Source organism: Apteryx rowi, unplaced genomic scaffold, assembly GCF_003343035.1.
Source record: "Apteryx rowi isolate R43461 unplaced genomic scaffold, aptRow1 scaffold_228, whole genome shotgun sequence".
In the NCBI taxonomy this organism is placed as follows: Eukaryota; Metazoa; Chordata; class Aves; order Apterygiformes; family Apterygidae; genus Apteryx; species Apteryx rowi.
Window position 1 is genome coordinate 169,702 of NW_020448619.1, and position 10,219 is coordinate 179,920.

The following is a 10,219-nucleotide window of genomic DNA, read 5'->3' on the forward strand; positions in this document are numbered from 1 at the left end:
CATTCACCTGCCATCTGCTGCAATAGTAACAAGAACAAGAATTTAAACAGAAGATTTCAATTCTGATAGAGACAGGCACTAGAATCAAAAAGTTGTAGCCAGTTATCTAATGCCCTTCTTTCTCTCCTATTCAAGCAGTGGAGAAAATATGGTCTCAAGTCATTATAGCAACGGTGCAAAGAAAGCTAGAACTCCATGGGAGGAAAGAGAAGAACATGCAGGTGAGCAGGTTCACATATGCGAATAGCCATCAGGACTGGCAAAATTTAATTTTGCCGTTTATGGCTGAGGGCCAGCCTGGCCTGCTCCTGCCATGGGAAGAATGTGAAAAGCTGCTTTTCCTCCCCTTACCAAGAGCCACCATCCTGCTTATTCTGCCCCATACCAGGCATCAGCAGCCACTCTTGCTTTCCAGAGCTCTGGCATATACAAAATAGTTTGACTATTTTGCCACAGTCAGCTGTCCTAGGCAACTGCCTGCTACACCTGTGGCGGCAGTCAGCCCTGATGATGATGATACCTGCAGATGTATATACTGGCAGACATTGTAGAGCAAAGGAACTCCCTGCACAGGTAACAGTGGGAAGGCTGCATGTCAGCAGATGTGATACTGCTGAGAGCTTGGAGGGGGAAGAGAAGAATATGCCCGCTGGGATGCAGCTGCTATGCTTTTGAATGGGATGTAGCAAGAGTCAAAAAAGAACTGGCAGCTTACAGCATCTAGTAAGATTATCTGTAGTTATAAGAATACCAACAAGAACACTTGGAGGGACAGGAAGCCTAATATTTCAGGACTCTAAATCATTTCTGACTAAAAGGATGAATTTTTCACTTGTTCTTTGGTCTACTATGAAAAGTAGTTAGCAATAGCTACCATAGAACAGGTTACCTGCTCTCAGTCTCAGCAGAACTCAGGAGCAGGGAAATAATCTGCTAGGGTTGTGAACACTCCAGTCAGATAAAAGACTGAAACAAGTCCTGCCTTATAAACATCATGAAATATCAAGCAACCCTTTTTTTTTTTTTTCCAAAAGTCCTCAGCAAGATAGGTAGAATGATTATTTTACTGTCAGCCCTCAACCTTCCGAGAAGCCAGGTCAAAAGTGAGATGATTCTCTCTTGGGAGATTTTGCTCTTATTCTTCTCTGGAGCGCCAAGGTGAATGCCAAGATCACTGACTCTTGCTATCTGAATGAGTAAATGACACATGAGGAATTCTTCTCTGATTCTGTCATTCTTAGAGAGAGAGGAGAAATGTAATTAACTCTTTTCCAGAGGGGCCAAGCTCCTCATTTTCATCACGTGGATACATGAGGCTGTCTCATTTTCAGAGTTGAAACACCGCTGTGGCACTCCTGTCAGTGCAACTCCTTGAAACACAGGCCCTGTGGATCTTGCCTCTGCATTGCCATCCTACCTCTAAACTGGTGCTGTGAAACACTAACTCACCTAATCAAGTTAGTTATCCATCAGTCTCAGATCAGTAGCCTGTCCCCAGCTATTCCTTTTTGTCTGGTAAAACTGTTCAAGTTGATCTATGCCCACATATAACCCTATGTTATTGTGTTAATATTTTAAGCATGTTTTCCTTTCAAACAAACTTGTTTGGCCTTTTCTTCCTAGAGCTTTATCCACTTCTTCAGGGCTTGGAGTTCATGATAGCCACACAAATTCTGAGGGAAAGCCTGTGGTAAAAAAAACCCTCAAAGGGGATTTTCCAAGTCTGCAAGTGAACAGTATCCCACATCTTCTATTTGAAGAAGAGTTTGAATGAGACTGATTTGGCCTGTAGAAACCAGGAAAAGCCCAAACCAAACACACTGTATACTCTTGCTAGAGTTGCAGAATAACAACAGGAGAAGGGAGGTAAAACTTAGTCTTCTGCATTCTCTGCACAAAGGTATAGCCTTTGGAGACTAAGCATCCCTGCAAGCAGCACTCCATTTTAACTCTAGCAGCTTCCCAAATAAATTAAGGAGGAGCACAGTTATTTTTGCCCTGCCTGCATGGTTATGGTTTATAACAGAATCACCATGGAAGAAGGCATCACTTCCTGGGGGGTGGGGGGAAGAGCAGCAGAGGGGAAGGAGAAGGAAGGGAACTGTTGTTAAAGCACAGTCAGGTTAACACACTTTCATATTGATTACGCTTTGGAGTACAGCACGGAGGGGAGATGCACAGCCTTTTTTCTTCTGACATTACATTGTGCATACAGACGTGTCCTTAACTGGGTGCTTCCCCCCCCCCTTCATCCTCTGCCTGCTGAATCAAAGAGTGTATGTCAGAATGAACATATTCATTTACAAGTCAAAGAGGAATGGTTGAGGGCAGGCTACTGAGTTGAGACTGCTGGAAAATTGTCAGATCCAGCACCCAAGAAAGGAGATACAGTGAAAACATCAGAGACTCTGAAAAAGATAATGAATAAAGAGCATCTCCAGTCTACCACACCACTTAGCAGCCTGGTGCCACATGTGAGAGTACCGGGAATACAGAGAGCACTGCACATTTACAGCCTTGGGTTTAGAGAAGTAGGTTAAGTAGGGGAGAGACTGTCCATGGGGTTATGAATTATTTTACCTGTACAGCCTTTCTTCAGAATTAAACAACATGTAGCAGTGACTCATAATGTGTGAGCATATACTAGCACTGCAGTCTATGCCTTTGGCTTCTTATATCTTCAATGTCAGCACACTTCACAAAAGGCTGAGCATAGTCACCCTCATGAACACATCCCTGAAGCTTCATGGTATCTAAAAAAACCAACTTGACTGTTAGAGAGATTCAAGTGGCTGGACTTTTCAAGGAACCTCAAAAATACATATATGTTCATTGTTACTGTTTTGTAGGGTAAGCTCCTACTGACATCATTTGAAAGGAGTAGTCTGAGGTAATCTGGGTTTTTCCAGATTTCTCACACTTCTGATATACATGCATATATTGGTGAATTTAGCTGTGGAAAATCTGAGTAGTGAAACAGATCTGAAGGTATTTTGGTATCTTCCCCATACTGTCTATTCTTGAAACCACTAACCCTTCACCACCCTAAAAAAAAGAAACCTTTTCATTATTAGTCTAGAGAAATATTTTTGTCTTTGATTTAGTATAAACATGAGACAGCCACTGTCACAGCAGTCCAGTCAACCATACACTGTGTTTGATTGTTGAAAAAGGTGTCTATGTTTTGGTCAGCACTTACATACTCATGCTAAGGAAAAAGGACTCCAGACATCTGTGAGTAAGATGACTGGTCAGGGCCCTGTTGCCTGTTAAATTAACTGCCCAGGTACAAGATAGATAGGTTTTCTCTCTTTGATAAGAGCTGCAGATTTGCAACTGCCAAATACTATCTGCTCAGTAGTGTGACCTGAGAGAGAATGAATGCTGGGATAGGAGGAGCTTTGCTCTAATCTTGTACAACGGAAGAGGCTCTAAGGTGATTAATTATGTCTCCCCAAAGTTTCAAACTCCATCTTCAGGTGAAAGCAAGTGGCTCCCTGAGCTAAAATAACCTCAAAAAATAAAGTGCTAGTCCCTTCTCAGGCTGAAGAGGAAAAGCCCATTGTTTCAGGACAATGGCATGATGTTTATATGTAGGCATTTTGCACCACAGCACTGAATCCTTCTGTCCTGCGAGATCATCAGGGAAGACTGTAAGGAGAGAGGATGTACCTCCTTCAATTCTGGAAAACAAGTCCTTGAAGAAACAATAGTAGAATCAAAATTACTTTTAAAGCATTTCTGCCTGTTTTGAATGCCCTATGAGCTAGTACTACAACCAATCATCTTTTGCCAGAAGTACAGCCAAATCTTCAGACTGTCAAAGGCCAGAGATGGAAAGTAGTTTGCAGACTGCAGTCACTTTCCATGTTAGAAACAGAACGGCTATCTCTGTCATTGTGGGACTCGGCCAACAGTGTTGCAGGGATTTGGAAATCTCATGCTGAGACCGGGACTCTGTGGCCAGTCCCTTCACAGTAAAGAAAATGGTAATCCCTGTACAACAACAGGCAGAGCAGAAAACTTTTGTCCCGATCAAAATTTGCAGCAAAACTAATTTCAAGCATTGTCACCATGACTTACTTCAGCTAACAAACCAATATTTTTATAATACAGGTGGGACACTGTTTCCAGTAATGTATGACTTTTCCAGTGAAATCTGGGTGTCTGTGCAGAAAAGAAATGGACATCAGTGCTTCCTTTTGTATAAACTTAGAAGACCTTATGTTTTTCTCACATTTTTCTGCAAATCTCTCTCCACAGATTGTGCTAAGATTATGACTAGCATTGCTTTCCTGTTTTCCTCTTCACTGCCTGCTGAAAGCATATCCAGAGATATTAGTAAAGATTATGAGTTTGCCATGCAACACTGCAAAAGCCAGATCAACAAATTCAGTATGCAATCTCCCTGGTAACATCACAAAAGAAGGAAGCTGGGATTTTGTGCTCAACCCCAAAGTAACTTGCCTGTTCCACATGCATTTGAAGCAAGAACAACTGAGTTTGTGGCAATATGACAGCTTTTTCGCAATGCAGATGTGCAGCAGCTGACATTGGATGTGCATTCCAGGCATGCTGAAGCTTAGTTCAGTGCATGCTGGGGTGGCTGCTCAGCTGGTCCCCTTCTTGGAGGGAATACCCATGCAAATCTGTACATTCTGGGATAGCCCATTGCACAGATTGGTGGGAAGGAAGAGCCAGCTGTTTGCACACAAACAGCTGCATGTTATACTTACACAACAAAAGAACATGGTTGAGGAAGACAAGCGTATGTTGTCTGACAGCCTCTATGCTTAGTAATTGATGAAATCCTAACTTGAATTTGGAAAAAGAACATCACTAATCCTCCAAAAGACATGAATCTGCAAAGACCTGTCTATCTACTCTAGTCAGACTCAGGCTTTCAGTTAAAAATCAGGAAGCAAATGCCCAGCAGTTAGAAATCAGAAAACACAAATTCCCAGCTTTCAAAAGAGTTTAGGCATGAACAAGATACACATTAGTCACCCAGAGGGAAGTTTTGCTGTACTCAGATTTCTTTTTTTTTTTTCTTTCCTCTGCTCAGGTTTTGTAATTGCAGAGTTAACCAAGACAGCTGGCTATATAATTCTGCCCAAACAGGAAACCTCTTTTATTCTCACTGCTCATGACTTGAAAGAGTAAGACTTTCAAACTTCTGCATAACTCCTATACAAAGCATCAGAACTGATCTGAATGTGACCCCAAACAGTCAGACAGCTGAGCCACTGTTAATATATAGTACCATGCATAGATGATCTCTGATTAGTCACCACACAGAAAGCAAATGCTGCCCACTGTTTATGCTTATATGTTACAGGAAATCTCTTTCAGAACCCAAGTTCACTTGCCTGTGTATTGAAGAAAAATGACCCACTGTAATTCCATTAAATAGTCCATAATACCAACCTTCAACCTTGATCAATTCTGCTGCAAACCAGGCAGTGCTACTGAACAGCTCTGATGAATGGCGTTCACCTGTCTGTCAACTGAGAAGCAGTGAAACAGTAGGTCAACTTCCTTTCCACTGCACACATTGCAGTTGCCCTTTTTTCCCCTAAGAGTTGCTGCCATTAACAATTCTATTCTACCTGGTGGTGTGCCATTTTGATGTCAGTGTCTAGCAAATCTGGCTTGTTTCAATCTACTCAAGTCTTTCTTGATCATGTTTTACGAAATGTGAAGCTCCACAATAGCAAATAGTTTAACAATCATGACAAACGGCAGAAGCTAAGTGGAAGCCTGGAAGGAATCATTAGTATGTACAGATAGAAGAGTCATTCCATTTTTGAGATGTTACTGATTGCAGCTGCATTCTTCTATGCACTTAAGTCCCAGCATCTCACACCTTTTAAATATTGCATCCAGACACATGCTGTATAGCTCTGCAAGCTGCTTGTCAAGAGCAGGTATCATTACAAGTCTTCTGCATCCATTTAGACCCTTCATAGCTGTTACTCACTGGCCAAAGTTATAAAATGATGTAGAAAATGCAGACCTCTTAAGCCATTTCTTTCACTTCAGTGGAGAAGCTAGGTTTCAACTTTAAACACTTAAGAGTCTCTTGTACTTGTTTTCTTCTGCTCTTCCTGTCAATCCAGGAGAAGGATTTTTAACAGCGCCTCATGAGCATCATTGCCACTTTCTAAAGTAGACCTTCAGGAACCTAATTCCCACCAAAAATCAACAGCACTTGATTATTAAGTGCCTAAGAGTCAGATTTTAAGAAGCATTGGGGCATCTCTACGTACATGTCAAGCGATTCTCAAAAGAGCCTATCTACATTGTCAGCTGCCTAAATACCATTATGTATTGGAGTACAATTATTTTTGCACAAGTGACATGGGAACAAAAGTCATCTACATGGCAGAAAATTTCATCTAAAGCTTCAGCTCCAGCCCACATCTTAAGTATTTTGCCCTGGTTTTCAATACCAGCATCCCGTGCAGTATTGCCTCCAAGTATTGAGTGCCTATTGGGTGGGTACTTACTCTGCGTAATAAACTAAATTTCACTGAACACATCCTGCCTGGACTGGCACATCCTTAACTCTAACTAATCCGGTACCTCATTTAAAACCCAGAATGGATTCTTGCAAGTCTTATTTTCCAAGGGGGGGGGGACATCCAAAGACTTAATCAGGATCAAAGAGAGGATGTTTCCGGATCAATATGCTAGAGGCTGCATTCCTATCATACTCACACAGTTGGTATGTCAAGACAGTGATGTCCTCTATATCCCGTAGCATGTTCTGTTTATTCTCCATCATTTGCAGTTGTTATACTCGTGACAAAGTTGGTCTTAAAGCAAATGGGATTATACACTTAAAGTTAGCTAGTCCTTTCTTAACAGACTGGATCAGCAGGTCCAAGAAGCAGCCTGCACAGCAGATTTGGCCCAAGAGGAAAATACTAGGCCATCAGAAAAGTAAGAGAGAAACTGTTCAGGCAGTATGTAAACCCCCTTGTTGCTTTTGTCTCAATGGACAGATTCTGTGAAATAGCGCTGCTCACACATGAGGAGAAAAAGATCTGGAGGCAGGGCTCTTGCTCTGCTTGGACACAGTTTGGTACATTGGATCTGCAGGCTGTCACAGCTGCCTTCTTATGGACTGTGAAAACAGGGACCCCCAAACCAGGGTGTAACTGGAAAGGCTGTGCGAGTCAGGAGGGTTCAAAGAAGTGAATTTAATGTATTTGGAAACAACACACAAAATCAAATCCCTCACAGCCTGGGCAGAGTGTTTTAAGATACATATACATGCAAAGTGGGAAGGACTATGTAGGTACTCATGAAGAGAGAGGGGAGAGATATGAGAACTTGTAAGACCTGGAGAAAGCCCAGGCTTGGCTATCTTACACAAAGGATATGCTGCTTACACATCCCTCCCCAACCCTTGAAAGGGCTCTGTTCAGCTCCCACCCCATTCCAGGGTATTTCTTCCCATGAGCTGAGTGTCCTGCCACTGCGCTCTCACCCTCATATTTCTGGTGGGCCTTCCCCTGAGCCCTTGGATGTGCAATAGCTCTCAGCCTATCTCAGTCCACTAGATAACAACCGTAAGGATGATCAGCAAAGTTGTTTTTTGGAAAGGTTTAATAGAGAGGATTAAGGTCATGTTGCACTAGCTGTTTGTGGTTTATGGAAGAGTTATGCTGTATTTATAATGACAGGCTGAAATAAGGCTCCATAACACTTCCGTCCAGCTATTTAATTTCCATGAACAAAGTGGCTAAAAAGGTCACTGAAAATGAAGAGTCCCTAGGGCTGCCTATACATCAGATCTTTGTGCAGACACAAAGACAAACATTCACTCCCTGGAAAAGTTTTCCAACTACTTGGAAGCCAGACTTGACCAGGCACTTCGGCAAACAATAGGAGGAAGAGCAAGGATAGCTGATACGCTGCAGAGGTCAGCAGTATACTTCATTTCATAGTTTTTGACATATCAGACAAATACATACCGCATGTCTCCACATCTGCTGAATTGTTAAGCTACCCTGAACTAATGTGGGGTTTAGTACAAACTATCTATCATGCAGCCAGTAAAAATCTAGCTATTGAATTCCTGAGCTTCTGGGAAAAGGGATCACCTTGAAATCGCTTTTGTTCAAGGTGACAACTTTTGCTGAAGGCGACAACCTCCTCTCTAGGGCCCTTGACATTCTTAGAAAGTCACCACTCTCAGTCATGCTTGACCCCTGCCTAGGCTGGGGAAAGGAAGATCCAGATGGCCTGAGTCAATTGTCCAGGCTAGGCCAGGCCGGTCTTTGCTGGTGACAGTACCCTCCCTGCACCCATGCAGCCTCTTCTCAGGCCCTGTGAGTAAAATAGGGTGATCCAAATTTATCCCATCCAAAGTATTAACAGGCTTCCATCTGTTTTCGGGATTGCCCTTTTAAAGAAAGAACTGTTCTCTTTCAGCCTAGCATGGTGCTGACAGGAAGCTTCTTGCTTCACCAGAGCAAGAACTCAGTGGCACCTGGAATCCTTCTACTAACTCAGATAGCCCCCATCCCTCCTCAGGTTCCTTCCAGTTACAACTGCCTTTTGCTTTCCTTCCCTCCCTCCCTGCACTTCCACTCCCTTTTCCAAGTCAGTGGGTATAATCTCTTCCCCACACTCCTATAGACAGCTTCTAGCAAATGCAGTAGTTGATTATTATTTTTTTTTTTTACTTTTCAAAATACAGAAACTGATGAAAGGGCTGGAGCTGATCCTTCATAAAAAGCAGATATGGCTCCGATCACACCCCAGCTGTATGCACATTCCTCATCCAGGTCTCCAGAAGCAAGGAGTAGTTGGATTGCTCTAAAGACACAAGTTCTTCCCAAGTCATACTAATGCAGAAATATGGTGTGAAATCCTGTCAAGTCACTATAATATTCCCCTTCCATCAAATTGATGTTCCTTGGGCTCTGAGGAGGATTGTTCTCTCACCTCTTGTGCTCTGACTAGCATGTAGCATCTCCTCTACTGATTTGACCATGGAGGAGCAAGGAAGAGAGGGAACCTAAGGTTTAATTTTGAAATGAAACATTTTAACACATTGGAACTTGAAAGCTGCAAGCTAACATGTTGGCATTGACATTTGTTTCTCTGAGTATTGTATGGGAAGGTTGAGAATACTACACAGTCCTAGGAATTCATTAGTTCCCTAAGGAATTTGACCCAAGACCCTCTTACTACTGAGGTAAGACAAGATTCCTGACTTCAGCCCAGCATATCAGCCAAATGTCTGCTTCAGTCTTTCCTTGATCACAGATGAGTTCTGGATCAGATTCTCAAAGTGAAATGAGGTTTAAGAATGCCTAACTACATTGCTGAACTTGGGTTTTTGTCATTAACCTGCCCAAGGGCATGAAAATGTCCTTAATTCCCGCCTTTTCTCCCTCTCCCTCTCTCTCTCTCTCAATTTCTCTCTCTCTCTCTCTTTCTCTCTCTCTCTTTCTCTCTCTCTTTCTCTCTCTCTTTCTCTCTCTCTCTCTTTCTCTCTCTCTTTCTCTCTCTTTCTTTCTCTTCCTCTCTTTCTCTCTCTCTTTCTCTCTCCCTCTTTTTCTCTCTCTCTTTCTCTTTCTTTCTCTTTCTCTCTCTTTCTCTCTCTCTCACTCTCTTTCTCTCTCTCTTTCTCTCTCTCTCTTTCTCTCTTTCTCTCTTTCTCTCTCTCTTTCTCTCTCTCTTTTTCTCTCTCTCTCTTTCTCTCTCTCTCTTTCTCTCGTATGCCTCTCGCACGCACCTCTCTCGCGCACCAATCTCTCGCCTCTCTCTCACACCCATTTCTCTCTCGCGCGCCCCTCTCTTCCACGCACCTCTCACACCTCTCTCACGTGTGACACACTCTTGCACACGCACACCTCACTCTCACCGCTCTCGTGCATGCGCCTCTCTCGCGCACGCCTCTCTCTCGCCTCTCTCACCCCTCTCTCGCCCCCCTCTCTCGCCCCTCTCTCTCTCGCCCCCCTCTCACCTCTCTCTCGCCCCTCTCTCTCTCTCGCCTGTGCCTCTCTCTCTCTCTCGCCTGCATCTCACTCTCTCGCCCGCACCTCTCTCTCTCTCTCTCTCTCACCTGCGCCTCTCTATCTCTTTCTCGCCCGCCCCTCTCTCTCTCTCTTCGCCTGCGCCTCTCTCTCTCTCTCGCATGCGCCTCTCTCTCTCTCTCTCGCCTGCGCCTCTCTCTCTCTCGCCTGCGCCTCTCTCTCTC